At 40.1% G+C, this 24,996-nt stretch overlaps 2 long non-coding RNA genes across 2 annotated transcripts in view; one reads left to right on the plus strand and one right to left on the minus strand.

Moving 5' to 3' along the window:
- LOC141279076 (uncharacterized) overlaps nt 1-24,996 on the minus strand; it is a 27,507-nt gene continuing 2,511 nt past the window's right edge. The window contains exon 3 of the long non-coding RNA XR_012332828.1: nt 1-59. This is a non-coding gene — a long non-coding RNA (uncharacterized lncRNA). The remainder of the gene's footprint in view (nt 60-24,996) is intronic.
- Nucleotides 19,608-24,996, plus strand: part of LOC141279077 (uncharacterized) — a 21,574-nt gene continuing 16,185 nt past the window's right edge. The window contains exon 1 of the long non-coding RNA XR_012332829.1: nt 19,608-19,686. This is a non-coding gene — a long non-coding RNA (uncharacterized lncRNA). The remainder of the gene's footprint in view (nt 19,687-24,996) is intronic.

The following is a 24,996-nucleotide window of genomic DNA, read 5'->3' on the forward strand; positions in this document are numbered from 1 at the left end:
GATTGTCTTCTGATCATACTGGTCCTTTAACTCAAGGTGCCCTTCTGTCCACTCTCCACCTATAAAATCACAAGTCACTGTTAGTAATTGAGCCCAAGTGTCATCTCTTCTGGGAAGCCTTCTGTGGTTCCTGAAGTTAGAATTAATCTCTCTATCATTTGTTTCCCTGTGTTATTAGCAACTTAATTTTAACTGAATTAAAAGAAGAATCACTGAAAGGAAGTTACATATGAAATCAGTTTCGCCCAAGTATGGTTTTGCTGCATTTATTCCCGGGAGCTTAGAATCTTCTGTAATATTCATCTCTAATATCTTAGTCGTATTTTCAGATCTTGCAGTACTGTTTTCTGAACTTGAGCTCTTTGGTCTTCATTTAATCAAGGTGTTCCTTGGTAGCATTTATCTTTCTCACATTAGCAATGAAATAGAGTTTTCTGTGTCCTTAGAGGTATTTACTTTAAAATATTCAGCTCTTCTGAACTCCTTTGTCTCGTGGGATATGCCTAACTGGGTCTTTAGTCTTACTTTGATCCACAAGATCCTTAAGAGCTGGTAGGGACCTCAGCTGTAAGCTAATACAATGTCTTATTTTATAGAAATTAATCTATTAATTGAAATTAAGTTTAATTAATAGAAATTACAGTTTATTAATTTTAGGAAATTAATCTGGGGAAGACTAAAGTGACTAACTCCTAATTCATCCAGCTACTTAGGGTGACATAAATGAATTACAATCAGTGTCCTGTTTCCAAACCTGAAAAGGAGCAGGTTGGCTATAGCTAAATGTGAAAAAGTGAAATAGACCACAGTGGTGCTGTCACATGGGGTTTTATTGAATCAGCCTTTACACAGCTATGTGCTTCTTTCCCATGGGGTCATTTTTGACAATCCCCTAACCTTCCTGACTCTGATTCCTGGAAATTAATATTCTATATTTACCTGGGTTTCTTTCCACCCTTTCACAACCTTGAACTGTAAATTCAATTCGCCTTCACCAAGGCTATCTTTACCCTTTATAACTTCACCTATCTTCCCTTCTCTGAAAGAATAAGCCAACACATCTCTTACAGTTTACTCCATTTCTATACTAATTTGTCATTCCATGATTAGCCTCCAAGTCTTTGCACATGAAATTATCTTCTCCCCAACACTGGCCATCACAATCCTAAACTTCATCCACAGCTCATCTCAAAGGCCCAACACATTTTTGACCATGTACAACCCCCTCCCTCAGAATTAATTGTTTAATCCTCTTTCCCACTACCTTACTTTTGCCTTAATGCTAGCTCCTTCCTCAGTCTGTTTTTCTATTAGGATTTCTTTTTTATTTATCATTTACTAGACTGCACTCCCTAAAGAGAGATACTTTCCTTTAGACACTGAGTGATTTCACAAAGCAAAACCTAAATAAACATTTGTTGAATGAATAAATGAATGATGAGGAAGGCATTTTTAATACCTGTTGCCTTCTACACAAATAGATCTAAACCCGAAACTGCAGAAATAATTTGTTAGTAAGGGGTTTTTGTTTTTTTTAATGTATTTGTGTGTTTTCACATATTCAACAACACATATTCAGCCAGTAGGTAGTTGGCTATTTTAAAAATCTCTGTCATTATGGTAGTCTTCAAAATATACCCTTAAATTTCAATTTCTTGAATTAAAAGACTGAATTTTAATTAATTTTTGACCTATAAAATTTGTGCATAATTAATGTATAAAACTTTGAGTTTGGAACTAAGTCTACACTAGTGAAACCATCACCACAATCTATGCCATAAACATATCCACACCTGTAGAAGTTTCTTCCCACCTTATTATATTTATGTTTAAAAATGAGAAGCATTAACATAAGATTTACACTCTTAGCGAAGTGTTCAGTATACAGTACATTAACTATAGCCACTATGCTGTACAGTAAATTTCTAGGACTTCTTCATCTTGTATAAACAGAACTTTGTACTCCTTGTCTAATATCTCCCCATATATCCCCACCCCGGCCCTTGGAAACACCCATTCTACTTTCTGCTTCTATGAGTTTCATTATTTTAGATTCCTCATAAAAGTGATACTTGTCCCCCTGTGTCTGGCTTATTTCACTTAGCATAAATAGTTTTTAAAAACTAATTTTTCACAGAATGGATGGCACGAAGGAATTCCATGATTCATAAAAAGAAAACATGTTATGACATGCTTTATATATCATGAAGCTATATTGCTATTTCTAAACATGACCTAAATTTTACATTCAATGATGGTAAATTGTAATTGACCTTTCTGGATTTTCTTACCCTAATTATCTATAATAAAGGGAGGGAAAGACAAATTTAAACACCTACAATCGCATTAATAGAAATAACTTTATAAAACATTATTATGAACCAATTTCAGGGTTGAGATTTATTCAGCCCTGAGATTCATTCCCAAAATGTTCAAGTGAGAAAAGAGGAATTCACTCACTCTTTTGGATGTTTCATATAAACAAAGACACATATTTAAATATTTGGAAACACCACTGTAACTGCCTGGATATTCTTTCCTCCATTTGAGGAACAGTCAGATTATGTCTGCACTGTTAGGTTAAAGGTGTTCTCACACCAAACCTAGACATGTCTTTGCTTCTCCTCATTACTTATAACTTGTGACGTCACCCTTTCACTCCTTGAATAAGTCCAGTATCAGCCCCAGCCCATATAAGTCTGTTCTGCCCCTGTGCCTGTGTCTGCATGTACAGCATACTGTAAATAATCATAATGGAGTGGTTGTAAACAGTTCTGTGGTACACTGGAGACCCCTATTGGTGAAACTCAGGCAGTGACTGCCTCCCCAATGCCCCAACCAACAGAAACAGAGCCGGCTTCTATCCAGCTCCTTTGGGTTCCAGTAGAACTGAAAGCAATGCCATGGACAATTTTTGCATACTGATTAATCCGTTTGTGAAAACAAATGTGTGTGTGTTTACTGAACTTTGTGTTTGTATGAACACATCACGAAATAAGAAGGCAGTACAAATGAGAAGAAAAACAGTATGTGACCTCCTGCAATTTTCAGGCAATTCATTTTCAGTAGATAACAGACAACAGGGATAAATGCAGCATTGCTGTTATACAGGTACATATTGATCAAATATGGCAAAGCATCCGCAAAGTCCCAATCTCTTTGAGAGTTAGATAGTAACTTATACACTGCATATGCCCAACTTTAAAAACAACATTGTATTGCCTTTAAATATTGCTGAGATAAGAATTTAAGAAATAACTAGGTTTTTGCAGAGCCCTTAAAAGGTACATTGCTTAATTAAAATTAAAAAGGTACTAGTTTAGAACCTCTGAATGCTTAAAGTAAAATTTTTATTTCAAATCATAAAGGACAAATTAATTTATAATGAAAAAATGATTACCTCTCAAACATCTAGACTAATTCTTCAGTGTGTATATTGAAATTAGCTTAAAATGCGAAACAACTAGAGTTTCTATGATGCCAAATGCACCATAAATCTTCATTCATTTGGGATGGGGGATTGTCTGAGAATGTTAGTTCATAAATGTTGTCTGGTGTTTTTCCTCTTTATTTTTTACATCTACATTTAAGATAAATTTTAAAAAGAATAATGGCGATATGGATATGATAGCTATTTATTTCAAATATCTGCTTTAAAAACATTAAAAACTTGTACCCTATCCACACTGCTCTAAAAAAGCAAAACCCATCACTTACCAGATGAAAAATGTCTTTGTGCTGAGACTTGAAATATCCATATCCCTTAACTGGCATATTAACATAATACATCTTTTTAAACAAAAATACTGCTACAGGGAATAAAACTTCAAAAAAATTTACAGACACATGCAGTTCTTGATTCACCTCTGTTATTGGTTTTGTTAACATTTTCATACTTGTTACTTCTCCGTGATTTTTCTTTGTAAACTAAATTTCTCCCTCCTTTCCCCTCCTCTTCTTCTCCCCCTGCCCAACACACACACACACACACACACACACACACACACACACACACACACACACACACACACACACACACACACACACACACACACACACACACACACACACACACACACAGCCTTCTCTTCAGAACACAATCATTTCCTTGCCTTCAGCTGAAGCTACAAGCATAGGAGAGAGCCTGGGTGTAGAGCATAAAAAACTGGTACCTGTGAGTTTCATATAAAATACAAATTCCTGTTCTCACACTGTGATCATTGATGATCATTTACTTCTTTGCCACGTGTACCAACCTGTCCCACATGCACATGCAATTTATTCGTGATGAGTTCCTAATCTTATTTGAAAGGGAAGAAAATATTTTAACTCTGCTACATGCAGCTGCCGCTAAACAGCTCCTCACAGTTTATTGACAAGCTCAGACTCAGTCCCGCAGGCTAGAGGCTGAGAGCGGGTGTTTGAGAAAGGAGCTCTCCTTCAGGAAACACACTCATCTCCCTGCCTCCAAAGTTCCCAGGTGAATGCGGCCTAATAGAACCAGCATTGTGTGACTGGGATGGAGGTGGGATGTTGGAATTTTTGAAAGGCCAGAAAACTACAGGCCTAGTGATGTAGACATCAGAGAAGGGAAACCCTGAGTTCTAATCCCAGCACCATTGCCTGTCACCACCTTTCCTGAATGTTTTTAAAGGTGATTTTCTGAAAATTCATGCGCTACCTGAACTATCTGGAATTAATAAATGGTATTTTTAGATGTATGACTCTTATTCAAGTTTATTTGACATACAATATTATTTGTTTTAATGTGTACAACATAGTGACTTGACATTTGTATACATTGGGAAGTGATCACCACAAGAAGTTTAGCTACTGTCACCACACACAGTTAATACAATATTAGTAACTGTATTCTCCATGCTGTACATTACATCCTCATGACTTATTAATTTTATAACTGGACGTTTGTACCTCTCGAACGTTGATTTTTAGATACAGAGTATGTGAGGCTTCGCTGTGGTACCTTCGTGGGCTATTAGGCAATGCCGCACAAAGTACAATTCCAGAATGCACACTTGGAGCTAGATAATGACCCCACAAAGAAGAGACCTGTAGTAACACATTTTTACCCACTCTCTTGGCTCTTGACAACTGTTTTCTCAAACTCCGAAATGCAAGAAGAATGCCCTGTACAGGCATTATTTCTGCAACCTTTAATGACAAAAAGAAATACTATAAAGACTAGAACTACTTTATTCCGAGGAAAGAACAGAGGGCAAAAGTCAGAAAGTTCAAAGAACAAAGCGTTCCCATATCTGCCATAAGCTAATTCTATAAACTTTCCTTGTTTTGATTTTCCTCATCTGTTAAATGGGCATTAAAATCCCTACCCTGCCTGTGTCATACGTGAGGATCAAGGGGGATGATGCAGGTAAAAGTGCTTTGAAAAGCTGTAAGTCCTGTCTCTATGAGTGGGGTTATTATTATGCTTACTGCTGTCAAAAAATGCCAATGCTGTTCATTGCTATTACCAGAATCCAATTCCTTTTGTTTGAGTTTTGCCTATAGAAAGCAATAAAGTGGAATAAATATCCATTAGTCAGTAGTCAACATATAGTGGAACAGCTGAAACACCAAATCTTTTTCCTCTAAAAGCAGAATGCTAAACTAATGTTATTGCAGGAGTCGGGAGTCAGGCAGGTGGGGGAGTCATGGCTGAGTCCAGGCGGGGGTAGGTTGGGGAGCTGCAGCTGGGATGGAGCAAAAATAAAACGCTCTTTCCTCCTCCCAAGAAAACACCCCCACTAAATTCCACTCAATCTAATCACAGCTAAGATAAAAGTCAAAAAGAAGGGTCAGCTTGAATGGAGGCCTGTTATTGGTCAGCATTGAGACAATATTGATAGAAAATGTAATGCAATACATTTTCCTCTGCCACACATTTCTGAATAATAGCAATTTGCCAACTAGCTAACCACCTCAGCATAAACAGCGGAACGCTCCTGCTGAGTCTTGGAAAGCCTGCTTGTCTGCAAGTGCACAATACACAAGGAAAATCACCATAAAGCTCCGTGCCACCATTCAATGCAAATAGTCCTCAGGTCCTGCTGTGACTTGGCACACCCCGCTGGACAGCTGGAGACTGGAGAAGAGGGGCTGCTGCCAATAGCATATTACAAGGGATTTTCGAGCAATTTTCCGGAAACCAGCAGTCCTGTGCTTTATTATTTCACGGGCAGATATTGCTATGAGCTACACATAGATATATTATGGTGCAGGGCACTGTCTAGTTATACCTGATATGATATACAATAAAATACTCCAACACTTTGCAATCCCATCTGTGAGCTCAAGCAAGGAAAAATAGGGAGACAATTTGTTACTGCCTTCTGTTATGCCTAATATAATTTTGGAAATCAGCTGTTGCCCCAAACAACATTTTATTACATGCATCAAAAAGATTTAACTTGCTAAGGGTCAGATTTAACTTGCTAAGGGTCAATAAGTGTACTCAGAATATGCTTCAAAGACAAGAGACACTGAAGATAGATGGTTTATTGTACATCTCATTCCTTCTCCCACCCCCAAGATCACTTGCAATAAAGTGCTACCAGAGATCATTAAAAAAAAAGATTGCTCATTTTATGTAGTTTGAATGTATAAAATGGTAGTTATCTACATTCCAGTGACAAGAATGTTTAGAAGACAATGCTGAGAAATAAACAGAAGTGAGTTAAATCAGGAAGACAGGCTCTGTAGCAATTAGTTTAATGTAATATCATTTTTAATGTAAAGAAGCTACATTTTCTAATTTTCACTAAAAGCCCTAGGTGCTGAATGGGTTATAATAAATGCATACAATAAAAAGCAGGTACGCTTATCTTATAAAGCAGCCTATTAACCAGACTGCTAGTGCTGCAAAATCCAGTACACAGTAAACAATACTTTTTCTGTTAGAATAATGATGCATAGTTTACTCTTTTATACCAGGCAGCACTTGGGGACCACATCCATTTACCAAAATAATACCAAATTAGTACTGTAAATATTGAAATCAGACCTTTCAGGCTAACCAGTGGCCTAATTTTCTCTTCAATCTGCTCTTAATCTCAATTCATCAATAACACTACCTTATTATCAGACTTTGACAGCAAGCTAAGGCTTTTGATAAATTATACATCTCAAGCCAGATTTAAAATTTGAAGCTCAAGTGCTAATTATCTGTACAGGCCCAGTTAATAACGAGATTTCTTGTTAAGTATCTGATCACAGCATGGGCATCATTTGTCAAGATACTCAAGTCTACCTTAGAGACCGGCTCTTCGAATCCTCCCTTGCCTACCATATGTAAAATTGGGATCTTTGTTTCTATAATAACCTTTTATTAGGAAGCTGACATAATGATTAAGTTCGCTGTAGACACACACAATGAATTAGACAATTACCCTTGCTGCTTTAAACCACTCAGACTCCTAGCAAGACAAAATAATTAATATTGAATTTTAATTTGATGTGTTCCACATTTAAACCCCAATTTGCAAAGTACACCTGGAAAGCTGCCGCTGTTTCCTTGCAGTTTGTGCTGATGAAATAAAGGCCCCTGCAGTTTGAATGTAAAAGCACAGAAGGCACGATTCACCACGATCACTTCTCAGTGGAGCACAGAATTTTCTAGCATTAATGGGAAAGGTAATTACCTAGGTCTAACTTTATAGCCTTTTCTCTAATGAAACTATAATCTCCCAGGCCTATCCACTTTAAGCATTTGCATGATTTTAATGATTTCAGTGCCATAGCTGTTGGTATACCCAGTCATTTTGAAATGAAATGTCTAAAACACAAAGACGTTAATTATATTTCCAGGCTTCTTATTGGCACAAAGTAAGGCTGAGTCAAAGAGAAGCGCCATCATAAAAACAACCAAGGGTTGGGGCTTCCCTGGTGGCGCAGTGGTTGAGGGTCCGCTTGCCGATGCGGGGGACACGGGTTCGTGCCCCGGTCCGGGAAGATCCCACATGCCGCGGAGCGGCTGGGCCCATGAGCCATGGCCGCTGAGCCTGCGCGTCCGGAGCCTGTGCTCCACAACGGGAGAGGCCACAGCAGTGAGAGGCCCGAGTACCGCAAAAAAAAAAAAAAAAAACCAGGGGTAGCATTTATCACATGGCTCCAGAAAAGATGAACCCCACCCCAAGTGTATAAATCCATTTCTTATTAATCCTGCCCTCACACTTCACTTGTGCTACATGGTAATAGGGCATAAAAGCTCAAGTCCTTTTGATGTCACTCCCAAACCCAGTATTTTCCAGAAAGGGTTTAGAATGGGTGAAACATGATAAAATCATGAAATATTTTCACTCTCTAAATTTTAGATTAGATAATGATTAACCTTCCTGGTTGGGGGGCATTCCAGCCTCATGGGAAGGGCTGGTATTCATGCAATTTTTCTTTTCATGGAAATGCTGGCGTTTGGGAGAGGAGAGGTGATTTTCTCCTCTATGGCGTCACACAGTGCCAGACTGAGATACCAGACTAAACTGATTGATCTGTTTTATGACCTATTAAGGCAACTCATGTTATTACAGGAAAGGAATAAAGATTCACAGTCCACTTACTGTGAGCTCTAAAAGTCCTTATTCATCCAGATCGAGTAGCTTCCATACTCCTGAGTGGGGTGGCCAAGTCCAGAAACAATGGCTTCTCTTCTCTCCTTGGGTTTCCCTTTTACCTGCCTCCTTTTCCATGGACTTGCTGCCTCCACGGTCCCTCCCCAAGCTGGGGGGCAGCCAGAGGAGGGTCTAATACTGCTGATGTAGAGAGGGACCAAGGAGAGGTTTTAAAAATTATAGCTGCCATTTGGTTTGCCAGGTCTACCAGGGGCAGGGAAAGGCTGCTACAGTCTCTTGACAAGGCACAACATATCCAAAGATCCTCAGATTTTGTTCTATCAATAGTGCCAAATTGAAGGCACTTTTTTCCTGAGCACATCCCTCCCACCAGATCTCTGCAATACCCAGATGACACAAAGTCATGGGAAATGGTTTCTAAGCTCAAGTTTGACCCTTTCCTTTGTTAAGTTAACAGTGAAGAGCAGCTTGACTGAAAGCTTACCATATAGATGAAACAGTCACTTACACATGTCTCCTAAAGTCTAGAGCTATTTTCCCAAACTACCATTGAGGTCTGTATGAGGAAAATGAAATGATAACCACTTTCTGAGCTAAATATTATGAAAAAAAGAGGCAAATACCCAGGTCTCTCAAATCTGTTGATGAAATTAGCAACACTCCACATCTTCTTAAACATTTCTTCTTTTGATTATTCCCATTAAGCTGTTCAGGCAAAGTATTGAATAATACTTTCTCCCTAGATCGTCTCTTATTTTAAAACCAGGTATGAATCTAGGCTCTGCAAGTTACAACTCTGCAGCCTTGTGTAAGTTAGGTAACCTCTCTGAGTTTCAATTTTATCAGGAGTAAAATTTAGAATAACAAGGGTCTATTTCCTAGAGTTGTTAAGGGGATTAAATAAGATTATATATATCATGCTCTCAGGACAGTTGTTGACACTAGTTAATGCTTAATCAACATTGGCTGCTACTAATACTTTTGTTAATTATTACTGTTGTTATTTAGAAAGACGCTGCAGACCATTACTTAGTAGCTCTTAAATGGATCGTTTGTTTTGGGGGGTTTGGCCACCACACAATTTAATGAGGATCACAAGAACCTCATTTTTAGGAATAACAAGTTGAGGATCAAAACTACTTCATTTCTTCAGGCAGGATTTGCAAACAGAGCCACAAGTCCAAGTAAATATATATAATTGATGGTTATTAAAAGAAAGACTCTATGATTAAGAAAAAGACTAAAAGGAAATACATTACTTTTTATTGTGGTAAAAAACACAAAATATAAAATTTACTATCTTAACCATTTTTAAGTGTTCAGAGTGCTAACTAAATGCACATTGTTGTGGAACAGATCTCCAGAAATTTTTTAACTTGCAAAACTGAAACTCTATACCCATGGAACAACTCCCCCCAACCCCTGGCAACCACCATTCCACTTTCTGTTTCTTAGAGTTTGACTAATTTAGATACCCCATACAAGTAGAATTATACAATATTTGTCCTTTTGTGACTGGTTTATTTCACTTAACAAAATGTCCTCAAAGTTCATCCAGGTTGTAGTATATGACATGATTTCCTTCTTTTTTAAGGCTAAATAATATTTCATTGTGCGTGCATGTGTGTGTGTGTGTGTGTGTGTATACACATATCACATTTTCTTTATCCACTCATCTGTCAATGGACATTTAGGTTGCTTCCACCTTTTGGCTAATTATGAATAATTCTGCAATGAACATGGGTGTGCACATATCTCTTCCAAATCCTGTTTTCAATTCCTTTTGGTGTATACCCAGAAGTAGGATTGCTGGATCGTATGGTAATTCTATTTTTAATTTTTTGAGGAAACGCCTTACTGTTTTCCATAGTGGCTATACCAATTTACATTTCCACCAGCAGTGCACAAAAGTGCCAATTTCTCCACATCCTTAATAACACAAGTTATTTTCTGTTTTTTTTAATAGTGGCTATCTTAATGGGTATGAGGTGATATTTTATTATAGTTTTGATTTGCATTTCCCTGATGATTAGTGATGTTAAGCATCTTTTCATATGCTTGTTGACCATCTGTATATCCTCTTTGGAGAAATGTCTACTCAAGTCCTTTGCTCATTTTTTTTCTTTCTTTTTACTAGTAAATTCACCTTTTATTTTTTTACTATTTTTTTAACATTTTTATTGGAGTATAATTGCTTTACATTGTTGCGTTAGTTTCTGCTGTATAACAAAGCGAACCAGCTATACATATATATAAATATATCCCCATATCCCCTCCCTCTTGCGTCTTCCTCCCATCCTCCCTCTCCCACCCGTCTAGGTGGTCACAAACCTTTGCTCATTTTTAATTGGATTATTTGGTTTTTTTGTTGTTGAGTTGTAGGAGTTCTTTATATATCTGGATATTAACCCCTGATCAAATACATGGTTTGTGACTATTTTCTCCCATCCTGATGGTTGCCTTTTCACTCTGATTGTTTACTGTGCTACATAGACGTTTTAAAGTTTGATGTAGTCCCATTTTTCTATTGTTGCTTTTGTTGCCTGTGCTTTTGTTGTCATATCCAAGAAATCATTGCCAAGACCAATGTCATGAAGCTTTTTCTCTGTGTTTTCTTCTAGGAGTGTTATAAGTTTCAGGTCTTACATTTAGGTCTTTAATCCATTTTGTGTTAGTTTTTGTATATGGTGTAAGATAAGGGTTCAACTTCATTCCTTTGCATGTGGCTATCCAGTTTCCCCAGCACCATTCGTTGAAGAGATTATCCATTCCCCATTGTGTACACTTGACACACAATTATTTGAAGATCATTTGACCACTTATGTGAGGGTTTATTTCTGGGTTCCCTATTCCATTCCATTAGTCTATGTCTGTCTTTATGCCAGCACCATGCTGTTTTGATTACTGTAACTTTTTTTGTTTGTTTGTTTGTTTGTTTTTTGCGGTACGCGGGCCTCTCACTGTTGTGGCCTCTCCCGTTGTGGAGCACAGGCTCCGGACGCGCAGGCTCAGTGGCCATGGCTCACGGGCCTAGCCGCTCCGCGGCATGTGGGATCTTCCCGGACTGGGGCATGAACCCGTGTCTCCTGCATCGGCAGGCGGACTCTCAACCACTGCGCCACCAGGGAAGCCCATTACTGTAGCTTTTTAATATGTTTTATAATTAGGACGTGTGAAGCCTCCGTTTTGTTTTGTTTTCTCAAGATTGTTTTGGGGAAATATATTACATTTTAATGTTACTGTTATCAATGTAGTTACTTTTGGTTAATGGGACCATGAGGGACCAATCTGAATTTTGTAAATTGTATTTAATAAGCAAACATTACAAAGCGATATAAGTTGGTATAATTGAGGAGGGTGTGAAACATTCTTTATTTCATACCTGTATAATCTGGACTCCAAGTCTCTATTTCTGCTAATGGTGGAAAATTTAACCCTGCTAATTTCAGATACAGTTGGTGCAATACAGTGATTTTCCAGCCAAAAATCCCAGTTTCAGTACAGTGCTACACCATCTCCAGTCAGTCTGTCCTTTGGACAACAGGTGATGGCAGTGAGGGTAGTGGTGGAGAGAGCTGGAAGATCTGATGTTGTCCCTAGACAGCCACTGAGGTCTGCCCCTGCACTGGTCCCTGGAGAGTAATTCCTGATCCTTGCTGTGGCTGGGCAATTGGCTGGTCCACTGGAATCTTCTGGCTTCCAGCCCTGCTTTTGTGGTGGATGATATCCCAGAGATATAGCTAATTTCCTTCCTAACTCTAGTAAAAGGTCCATATGTATATTTCCAATGCTATACTTAGGCTTTGCCAGGCAGCCTCAGGGACAGTCACAACCACACAGCCTCCTAACTGCCAGCCTTAATGCACCCTGGGTTCACAATACCAAAAAGTCAGGATACCCTCCAAAAACTGGGAGAGGGGATTACTCTCTTTCCCTTGACCCAGTTGGCAACAGATATGTCTGCAAGGGCTGATACTCAAAAACAAATCCCTCTGGGGAAGAAAACACCAGACTTACCCCACCACCACTCCCTGATGCCTGTTGCAGATATTACCAGTGTCAAGAGGAATCTGATGGATTGAGGTGATAGGGTAGTCAGTTGCAAGGAAGAAAAATAGAACTTAAAACTTAATATATTGAGTTATTAATAGGCCATAAGTTAAAAATCCATTTATCATCCTGATATAATTAAAAGAAAAAATAATAATTTTTAAGATTCTGGTGGACCTCTCTTCTGAGCAAAATCTAGAAGGAAAATGAGTAGGGTGAACTGCAGCCCCACTCTTGCAGCTGGTCTTGGGCCCACAACTGATCCTCATCATTTCCTTCCTTTACTACTTATTCTAGATTCACCTCACCCTCAGCTACCTCCTGTGCTAGTCTCCGTGGCTTATCTGATGATGTGACCTAGAATCTCATACCTGAGCATCTGAGCAATGGTCACTATGCCCTTCTCAGGCCAAAGTTGCTGTACTTGTCTAATTACTATCAAAACTGATAAAGGGAATACCAAGAGGCACGCAAATGGATCACCTGGAGGGCAACACATTACTTCCTGCCCCCTGTGTAACTGCAGCCTACCACCACCTCGTGCTTAGGGTCAGTGACCCCTGCCAGAATGGTAACTCCTCTTCTGGCTTGCTTGTTCCTGAACATCAGAAGCCCAAAGGGCCCAGATAGAAGCCTGGTAGTTCAATGGCACTCTTCCTAGATCCCCTGGTGGAAGTGTTCCCCTTTGGGAATCAAAAAATCTCTGAGCCTGCAGAGCCCAGATTTGTGAAGATGAGATTCCCTAAGTAGGTCATTGAAAATTACAGAAAGTGGGATCTGCTGCCGTCCTGTAGTTCTCAGACCAGTGTATTCTTCCTATTGAGAACACAGCCACATATAAAGTTCTTTGATTCTAGGTGTACACTGTGTCCTAGAGGATGGCATCCACCTTCTAAACTACCTCCAAGCTGACACTTAAGTGGTGACTTCAGCAGTCTACCCCAATGCTTTGTCAGGCCACTGGCTTTGGGGTGGTGCAATGTATAATATGACCAGTGAATTCCATAGTCACGGACCCTCTCCCACACCTCCTTCCTGGAAAGTGGGTCCCCTCATTTGATGTCATAGTATGTAGGATCCCACACCAATGGATCAAACTCTTTACAAGCCCTTAAATAGTGGTGCTAAAAGAGGTCCTGTAGGCAGGAAAAGTAGATCCATTCCCAGAACATGTGTCTGTTCCTGTCTGAATGAGTCACTATTCTCTTCTGTGTAGAAGGGATCCAATGTAGTTAAACTTCTACCAAATGGCTTATTGGTCTCCAAATGTATCATTTGGAGGCTCAGTTAGCTAAAGATCCTATACAGGGGTAGTACCAAGTATATCTTTTCCAATTATACATTCAGGGACCAGGAAGATGACCACCAGATGGATCTGCAGATGTAGTTTACCCACTATGAACCAGACCTAACCTACCCACTGTGGCAAGGGCTCCCTTAATTTATTACCTGGCTCCACTATACCCACACTCTAACAGGAGGCAAGGGCTACCCACTGTGGCAAGGGCTCCCTTAATTTATTACCTGGCTCCACTATACCCACACTCTAACAGGAGGCCCATGAGGATGCTTGGGTCTCCAGGTGTTAATGCCAACTGGGATCATTTGTCCAATAATTCTTGAAATATTTGGGTCCTCAGTGCTCAGTTACCCAGGTAAATGGTGGTATATCCCTTTAAGGAAGGACTAGGAAGATCATTATTACGCCCACGTGCTGCAGGGTTACAGGATCCTCCCACCAGGGAACTGAACCTCTCCTTCAGCCAATACATTCCAGACCCCAAAACTTTCTCGGGTCTTAAAAATGGGAAAGGGATTATGCCTTTTTGTTAGGAAAACTTCCATCAGCCTTCTGACCATCTTTACCGGATTGAATAGTGTGCCCCCAAATTCATGCCCACCTGGGACCACGGAAAGTGACCTTATTTGGAAATAGGTTCTTCATAGAGGTAATCAAGTTAAGATGAGATCATACTATACCAAGTGGACCCTAATCCAATGATGGCTGTCCTTATAAGAGGAGGGAAATTTGGACTCAGACACACAGAGAGGAGGATGCCATGTAACAACAGAGGTAAATGTTGGAGTGATGTATTAACAAACCAAGGACTCCTGGCAGTCACCGGGAGCTAGGAGAAAGGCATGGAACAGATCCTCCCTCAGAGCCTGAAGAAAGAACCAACCTTGCCAACACCCTGATTTCAGACTTCTAGCCTCTGGAACTTTAAGAAAATAAATTTCTGTTGTTTGAAGCCACCAGGTTGTGGTACTTTGTTATAGCAGCCCTAAGAAATTAAAATACCATCCATCCTTGATTTCTTTTCATGGTCCACATTGAGTAGTACCCTTGTCTCTGCTCATCTGTTTTGTCCCTAGGACTGCTACCTTCAATTAATCATCCACAGCTCTGCAGATTAGCAACTCTACTCCCCTCTGCACTTGCTACTCATTATGATAATTGTGTCCACCTGGCTGCTGAAGGTTAATCACTGCCACCTGTTCTCTGTTGTTTCATGGTCTAGGACTTTGCTACCAGTGCCTGGTTCTCTGGCAGCATCTCCTACCATCAGTCCTGGCCTACAGAGGAGAGCCATCATGAGACTTCTTGGTGTTGCTGACACCCCTCCCACCAGTGAATCCTGTGTATAGTTGGTAAATAGTGTATCCTTCGAGCCTTCCCATGGAACATAACCATGGGGTGACTTTTTTGGCCTTTCACAGTATATCCACTCTAGTTTGCTGACTTCTCTGGGCCTTTGAATCCCTTCTTCCATCCTCTGTCATGGCAATCCCAACACTGCAACCTCACTTAGTGTAGGCCATCACTTTTTTCCAGGCTTCTAGGAGCCACCCTAGAAGGGAGTTTGCACCATCTCCTGGAGTCCTTGGCAAGGTGTTAAATTCTGTATTCCTGGAGAGTGCTCTCAAATCAGTAATGTTCCTGTATGCAGCATTATGTTCTTGAATCAAGCATTGGTGGTGACAGCAGGACTCCCCGATCTCTGGATCACGACCAGAGTGCTGGGAACTGTCTTAGCTCCTTGAGTCTGCTCTCCAACCCTTTTGGTAATTCCCTATGTTAAAACCCCTTTCTCCTGAATTAGCTGAGTGCTTTCTGTTGTCTGTTCTGATACGTATTTTGTTTTCTTTTTTGGAGGGTTTTTTGGTCCTTGTCTCTCTTTTTTTTTTGACTGATACATTTTAAACAAAATTATATTTAAAAAAAAAGAAGAGAAAGGAGATGATAGTTGGGGAAGGGCAATGTCAAGGAAGGAGGGAGAGTAAAGATGTACTTAAAACACTTAACTAGTGTGGTAAGGGCCTCCAGCAAGTCAGAACAGGAGTGGTTAACTCTTTGATGCCAGGCTACAGGGAGAGCCATGCATCTTCCGAGGGTAGGGGGCACTCAGGGAGCTTGGAAATGGTGTTTCCCAACTGGTACTGAACTCATATTTTAACTGCTGGGGTTAGTGTACTAGAAACTCCCAGAAGGAAAAATACTTGAGAACCAATATAGAATTGAGGGGGAAAAAAGTTACCTGGTGGGGACTTGTTGAAAATGAAAATTTCTAGACCCCTCCCCAGAGATTCTGATCCAAAGATCTGGGGTGGGACTCAGGAGTCTCTTTTCACAAGCATTCCAAGAGATTCTGATAGAGGAGGTCAACAGAACGTGATCTGAGAAAGACTATTGAGCAGACAGAGAGGAACAGAGGAAAGGAAAGATTGCTGATGGAGCAGAAGCAGGGGTGCTGAGGCTGGAGAGTGGAATCCATGTGGTTCCGTGACTCTCCTTCCGTGAGGACTCAGCAGACCAAGTGCAGAAGCCAAGTATGTCCACAGTCCCGTGAGTCTAGGTTCAAGGGCTTTCTAGAATAGTGCCCTGGAGGGCTGCAAGTAATCAGGTGAGAGAAAAGCTCAAGGTTTTCCATCACCTGGAATGTCTAGGCTAAGTAGAAGGGAAGAGAAGCGAGAAGGGGGTTGAAAGATTGGGAGAAAATTGAGGATTTAAGCAACCCAAAGTCTCTGAAGTCAAAGTATAGTTGCATGGGAGGTAGGGGTGTGGCAGAGAACGGCAGAGACTGTCGTCAGCTCTCTAACACAGAGCAGTTCTGGGGTATGACAGTCCTCAGAGTATGTTGTTCAGGAAGTAGGTGGCTGAACTGGAACAGTTCAGGAAAGGCATGGAGATGACAACATCTAAAAATTGCCACATTAGTGTGATAGGCTGAAAATTGGTCCCCAAAAGACATCTACATCCTAATCCCTGGAACCTATGAATGTCACCTTATGTGGCCAAAAAAAAAGGTGGGGGGGAGTAAGGTCCTTAAACATGTGATTAAATTAAGGATCTTGAGATAAAGAGATTATCCTGGCTATATGAGTGGGCCCTAAATGCTGTCACATGTATATTTATAAGAGGGAGGCAAAGGGGGATTTTTACACACTCAGAAGAGGAGGAGGCAATGTGACCACAAAGGCAGAGTTTGGAATGATGTAGCCACAAGCCAAGGAGTGCTGGCAGCTACTAGAAGCTGGAAGAGGAAAGAAACAGATTCTTCCCTAAAGCCTCCAGAGGAAGCATGGCCTACCAATACCTTGATTTTAGCCCAGTGACACTGATTTCAGATTTCTGGCCTCAGAACTGTGGCAGAATAAACTTCTGTTATTTTAAGCCACCAAGTGTGTGGTAATACATTACAGCAGCCACCTTAACAATATAGCTAGGTTGTTGAGTGTGTTATAACGGATGTTTGAAATATTCTAGGTTTACAGTAAGTTGGGCTAAGAGTCTTTGATGGTTGAGAGCATAAGTGGAGAGCTCAGTAATTTTTACTCATGGAGAGAAAGTGCTAGGCAGTAGGAACATCCAAAGGGGAGGAGCTTTTACAAGAAGGTGAACAGGTAATTTTCTAGGAATGGCCATGAGAGAGCAAGATAAATGCCACCCTCCCTGGCTTCAGGGATGTGAAGAGATTCTCCCCTGAAGGCAGCTTTAGGATCTAAAAATTTAATAAGTGAGTTCTGGAGTTAATTTTTTTTTTAAGATGTTCGGGACGTGGAGGTGAGGAGATAACTTTTTTTGATTCCATTCCAATTCTTTAGAATGTCAAATGCATTAAAAAAAAATTTTAACCAATGATTAAGATACAGAATACTATAAAGCCACATGTAACTATGGCCAGTATACATCTTCCCAGGTTGCAAACAGGGCTAAATCCAGGTTTTATGGAGCCTGAAGTTTATACAAGTTGAGGTACCTTCTTCAAGAAAGAAAAACAAAGTTATCTATACAAAATTAAGTGTGGACATGGATTTTTATTTGGAGTGAAAAAAAATTTTGATGTTTAAAAGCTGACTAATACCACAAACATCATAAAATCAGAAAAATACATACATATTTATAATTAAATTTGTGAAACACCTCTACTTTTTCTACATTTTTGGCTGCATATTCTAAAAATTATGCAATATTCACTTAAGGCATACACAACAATTAAAATGTATTTTTTAATTGCCACTACATTGTATTGAGGTATAATAATAGTGTAAGTCAAATTACTCATATATAACACACATTGACTTGAACATGTAGAGTTTTGTTTCTTCATTTTTCTGGCTGTCTGTTGAATCGGTGACAATTTTGTGCTCCTTTTCATCTGGAACCACCAGATTTTAGTAGAGCTATCTGCACCAGTATTTTAAGTACCAGTATTTAAAGGTATATGCAACCTCACCTCGCGATGAATTCACTGGTGGTGGTACTGCTACAGATTCTGCCCTACCCTCGGGAATGCTAATACATTTGAATTCTCACAAAAAGAGAAATTGTATGGTGCATTTATAAGTATACACTGCATTATCAGGAATATCCCTGACAGGGAGAACTTCTATTTTGACTAGGCTTTAATGAAAACCAACCCCTCCCTTCAAATATTTTCACGTCTGGTTTTTTTAAGGCACTTCTAATGGTGCCCCTCCATCACCACCCACCTAGTATTTGTATCAGGCATTATAGTATGTTCATATCATGATCCAGCTTCTGGCCCTGCACATTCATTTCAAAGTTGGGTGTGTCAGCCCAGTGGGCAGCAGAAGTATTCCTAGAAGTCAGTCCATCATCAGAATGACTTAAAAATAACTAAACACAGTAGTGACTGCAAACCACATAAAATTATCCCTCTAAACCTAAAATAAATGCATCCCCAATTCATCTTCCCTTTGCCAGAACCCCAAATCCTTACGGCCATCTCAGTACCACCCAATTCAAGGACAGGTGCAATGGGAAGAAAGACAGAGGGGAGACAGACTGTTATTTATTTATGCACATTTTTCAAAAGCACAACCACGTGTCCACATTGCTAAGTTTTACTCGGCTTCACGGTAAATCTGCCTCTGGTCACAGGGCTCAACACGTGCTTAACGAAGCCACCTTCTCGCCAATGAAAGGTCATTTGCAGAAACCTGAAGTCGTTCAGATCTGAGGTCTGACCTACTGTAACAGCCGCTGAATATTTCTGGTTAGCCACGTCCCACCCCCAAAAACTTCACGGGACATCCACCTTCATTTGCTGTCCTGAAATTTGATGGTGTTGGATATTATTGATGTAAATAACTGGGTCCTTAAATGGAGCTTAGAAATGTTTGTGATCATCAAGGCCCTTTCACTGGAAACATAAACTGATGTGCATTGTCCCTCCAAGCTCATTTTGCATCTTTATTTGAAGTCAGCAAGCCATGAAAACAGAAAATGGGTCCTGAACAGAGTGAGCATCAGCTTTTTCTTTGCATGGGGTCCTTAAAGCAGTCAGTGTTTGTCAAGAGAAATGAAATGCATTATATGAGAATGCAGCACATGCAAGCCAGGCAGAGTGCTAACAATTGGTGGGAAAAGACCGTAAAGGCTTCAAAACTCATCCAGCTTTCATCCCTTTGGTTTCATTGTTTATCAGATGAGAAGTCGACAGGTCCTTATGAAATGGTTCTCCACTGCTGGGGGAGCAGAGGGACCCAGAATTACTGCTTCGTAAGGCCACAGGAGCGTTTTGGGGTGAGTTAAAATAGCCACATCGTGTGAGACTAAAAGGTTTCCAGTGTTTATCAGTTCATGTCTCCTGCTTCAAAGTAAACTAAGATACTCTGGGTTCAAAGCGAGAGAAATGGCAGGAGAGCCTGGCATAGCAACACATCACCTTCCTGACAGCAAGCTTACCAGCCTCCACGCTCTCCATCCTTCTCCTGGAGGCTAGGAAGTGGAGGCAATCACCACTCTCCCCGTTTCTAACTATGGTTTGTCGCCCAGACCCATGCACCAACCAGAGTCTGGGTGGGGAGAATGCCTAGGGTGTGAACAGCCCTAAGGCCTCATGCCTGGTCAGAGTCCTGCTCAACTGATTTCAGATATAATCCCATAAAATAGCAGACTCCTGTTCCCACTCTTCAAGTAAGAAACTCAGTCAGCCTGGTAGCATTTGGTACAGTAATTAATCTCCCAGAGGCTAAAAGACATGGCATTAAATCTGTGTTCGGGTTATAGAGCTACAATCATGTAGAAAAGTTCAGTGCCTTTATCTTAACACTTTTACTCTAAGAGCTATCCTAATACATCAAAAGATTTAATTAATTTTGATCTTTTACTAGCTAAAGGGGGAAAATGAAGACAAAACAGAGATATGGTAAAAAAAAAGGAAAAAAGTCCCAATTCCACTACATTATCCAAATTATACATATCCCTTGAGAACATTGGAAGGATTACCTCCATCAGGGTGAGAGCCATTTAAAGTGTTGTTATAAATTGTTCAAAGCTAACAAGGCAGTCTGGGGGCTCTCAGGTAAGACATATTAATGTATATTCTCGGTAATCAGAGGTAGCCTTATATGTAAGACGAATGGTGGCCACATTTGACATGTGATTTCAGGAAAGGGAATGAGTATTCACTGGGCACTTTATATATTTTATCTGACTCCTTATAAAACTTCACAAGGAAGCTGAAATTCTTAACATTTTACACACAAAGAAGGTGAGACCCAGAGAATTTAAGCACCTTGCCCAGGGTCTGGCTAGTAAGTTACTAAGCCAGAATTCAAACTCACGTCCATCTGTCTACACCAGGTTATTTTCCTGGAGCTCCCAGCAGCCCCCAGCAGCCCAACTCAACCTAAAGTACCAGCCCCCATCTGCTGGGGCCAATTCTTGAACTTCTTCATTGTGAATAAAGCCCTTTATCCTACAGGTAGAACAAGGAATTTAAGTTTAAAAATCCTAGGAGACTATCTCTGTGTGTTAATTTACATGAAAGTACAAATGTCTAAGTTTATAAAGTTTTCTGTGGAGGGAAGTTTGGGTAGGAGGAAGAATTATTCATGTCTACCCAGCACTCCCCAGAAGCCTTTCCCACCCCAGGAATGGCATGGCCTAGGCTGGCTGTGTCAATCAATATCCCATTCCCCTGCCACAGGAATTGGTCCATGAGCTGGAACAATGTCAAACAGACTTTGAAGACACACTGAACACGGCAGCCCGGTCCCTTAATAAATGCATGAAACAGAACCTCCCACCCTCTGTGCCCCCTGCCCATCGCTTCCCATGCTGCAAGCCACCCCAGCACCTTGGAACACCCACACCAGACTGTGTGTGAGCAAGGACGAGCTTTTGTTAGAGCCATTGCATTTTGGAGTCTATTTGTTATAGAAGTTTAGCCTACACTGTGTAATAACAACCATCAATAAATGTTAGTTTCATTCTCCCACTCATGAATTCTCCTATGCAGAACCATTCAAAGTTTCTAGCAATCTTAACAGAGCTTCTTCAAAATCATTAGGAATCTACAGCTCCAGTAGATATGTAAAGACGGCCACTTTTATAATTAATAACAGATACTAAAAATATATTTAAAATATAAATAATAAAAATAATCCTCTTCTACCTTCCTCCGGATCCCTGACTGACCACTGGAGTAAGGTTAGATCTACTGAAGAGAAATTGTATCTGGGAAAAAAAAGAGTATTTTTCGTTGGACTGCAACCCAACACCTGAGAATAGAGACAGAACACATTTCCCCTTCTACTAAATAAACCCATAGACAGTATCTCTCCTTCCATTTCTCTCTCTTGTCTACACTAGAGAAGTTTACCAGACTCTCCATTTTACTAGTTGAAAAACTGAGGCAGGGTTTGGATTCCTGGTTTATAAGTATGAGCTTGAAAACTCTAATTTTACTTGTCTTCAATATTTTGGCCATGTCTCACATTAACTGTATGTTTTCCTATGGTAAATGATCCAGGATAAGTGAACCCAGTTACAGCAACTAACACCTAGCAGCATAAATTCTAAAAGACAACTTGTGCATGCCAGTAGCTTGAAACTTGGAATACACTATTACAGGATTGATCTCAAAAGCCCATTTAACCCATAATGCAATGATTCTCCAAATGCGGTTCCTGAACAGGAAGCATCAGCATCACCAGAGACTTGTTAGGAATGCAAATTCTCAGTCCCCACCTATTAAATCAGGAGCTCTGGAGTGTGGTCTAAGCTGAAATGCTAATGCATTATCATAATGCACCAAACCACCAAACGTTTGCAATCAAAAGTACATTGCAATATGTATGCATATGGCTGATTCACTTTGTTGTACAACAGAAACTAACGCAGTATTGTGAAGCAATTATACTCCAATAAAGATCTATTAAAAAAAAAAAAAAGTACAACAAGCACACCTAGCACTGAGATCTTGGTTTCTAATACTATTCTCCAACAAAAGGAAACAGGGCTTCTTGGAGAAATGGGTGGTAGTAGGACTGGCACAGGAAATATACAAGATGAGCCTGGAGCATCTTATAGTGTCAGAAAGTAAGGAGGTACAGGTAGGGAAAAACCCCACAATGATGGGGATATGTCAAAGGGACAGAGTGGCCAACTGAAAGAGCTGCTGATGACCAAAGCTGGAACAATTTGAGCTACAAAATAAAGAAATATTGGATTAAAACTCAAAGTATAAAATAAATATCCACAAATCCATACTGTTATAAATAAATGGGAGATGAAAGAAAAATCTTCTGTATTACAAATAATTTATATAGATACTCAGCCCTCAAAGAGATGAAGCATAACTGCTCACATCTTAGATGTGGGCTGTACATAATGACTTCCTTCCAAAGAGGACAGTATGGCAAGAGAGGATAAAAGTAACTCTATAGTGGAGGAACCTGACAAATGCCCCATCAGTCAACATGGACAGTGATAAGTCATACTGAAAGTATGTACCATTAATATTTTTCTGTATTTTAGTAATTGTTATTTTTATAATAGCAACCCTAAGGAGACATTATTTGGGGCATTTTACATATTTAACACATTTAATATCTCAAAAATCCTATGAAATAGGGGTATCAATATCCCTGCTCTGTAGAAGAGAAAACTGAGGAACAGTGTTGAAGTAAATGAAGTAAATATCCCATCATCACAGAGCTATGAATAGTGGAGCGAATATTTGAACCTAGCAATCTGGCTGCGGGGCCCTTCCCATCATCACCCATTCTTTTCAGAAAACACTGCTGTTGGTCCAGTTAAAATGATCACCGAGAACTGAACAAGACTCTCCAGTGGAGAGAATGGTGAAATGATTACATATCGTGTCCTGGGCTCCATCAATTAGTTCAGGCTGACTTAGGAGCCTCTTCACACCTTGCACCATATGAGATGTCATCAAGCAAAATCCCTGGACTTTTTCATATAAATCTATGTGAAACTGGTATTCCCAAATCTATACTCACACAATTAATTTTTTTCCGACCTAAATATAGATTTTAACATTTATTCTGGTGAACAAAGAAGAACATGGTCCTGGTGTTTGGGTAAAAAAATCCAATAATGGGATTTGACAGTTACACTTCTCAGAGTAGAGCAAATGATAAATCATTTGGTTTTAGACATTGCAGAAAAGACAGGGAGGTTGCACCATAACATTGCATATACAGAGGTGTGGGGTGTGGGGTAGAGGGTATTTTCTGAAGAATGTATGCGAAGGTCCAAACAAATCTGCCTTTCCCTGGTAGGATAGAGGAAAAGACCTAAGTTTCTACTGAGAGCCTCCTGAGCCCACTGAGGGCACTAGACTATCTCACATTCAGTGTGGGGCAACATTTGCCCCAGGGCTGTGTACAAGCCATGGACAGGTGTTCATCCATGACGACAATCCACTGATTCATGGCAAAATTAAGGGAAAGATAAGAACAATGCAATAACTCTTTCGTAAAGTTAGATGTATTCAATTCAAAGGATTATTCTTTATTCTGAGATTCTATCCTTCCAATATGTTTGGGATTAAGTGTCTTTTTTTATGTGAAATATATGGTTGAAACTTTTTAACAAATGTATTTATTTAGCAAATTGAAATGAAGGCAGAGCGGAGATAGAGGGAGAAACTGAAATCTTACTGACTGACATCAATTACTTGCTTTCAAGATCAGCCCTTGCCTGAACAACACACTAGAACCATGCATAACCGTTTTGTAAACCAATTAATTTCCTTATTATTGAAACCAATCTGAGTTGGATTGTTCCCATAACCTGGTACAAGACTCAGAGAAGGGGAACTCAAATATTGGTTAAATTAATGAATGATCTCAGTCAAGTTCTCCATGAGCCCTTTAAACACTGGGGCACCATTCTCTGGCTAGTTTCGTTGCCAAAGCCCTGCCCTAGCCATTTCCTGCTTCATTTTCTATGCCATCCTCTGCCACTGGAGTTCCGGCAGAAGTTCCTTGAGATGCAACAAATCTCCAGTCTCATATTGCTCTGTTGGATTGGCCTAGATTTAAGTTTAAAGCATTGATCGACCTTGTCCAGGATACTCTCTTTTGCCTCACCTGCCATCAACAGGATCCTTCTCTAACCACAGGCTTTGGGAGGGGACCCTCACATGATGTGGCAGAGACTGGCTAAACAGAGCTGTCACACTCTTCTTTGTTTCTGGGAGCACAGATAAATGATATTTCCTAGTTCCCCTTTAGTTAGGGGTGTGCATGTAATTGAGATCTCCTAGGTCATGACTGGAAGGCTAAGGCTTTCAAGAAGTGGGTGTGTCTCCTACATGCTTTTGGTCTCCTTCCACTTGTTGGATGCATTAGATGGTGAGGCCCCAGGGGATAACTGAGCCACAAGATGGAAGGAGACTGGGTCTTTAAATCACCTCTGGAAAAAGAGCCACCATTAACCTGAAGCATCTGTCCTGGTTTGTTGTCTGGATGAGAAAAACTATTATGTTTGAGCCACTATATGTTTTTGGTTTTAATTATTACAGCAGCTAGTGACACTAACTAATAAACCTGACTTTCTCACTATCTGTGTTCCTACCTG

Source organism: Tursiops truncatus, chromosome 7 (genome assembly GCF_011762595.2).
Source record: "Tursiops truncatus isolate mTurTru1 chromosome 7, mTurTru1.mat.Y, whole genome shotgun sequence".
Taxonomy (NCBI): Eukaryota; Metazoa; Chordata; class Mammalia; order Artiodactyla; family Delphinidae; genus Tursiops; species Tursiops truncatus.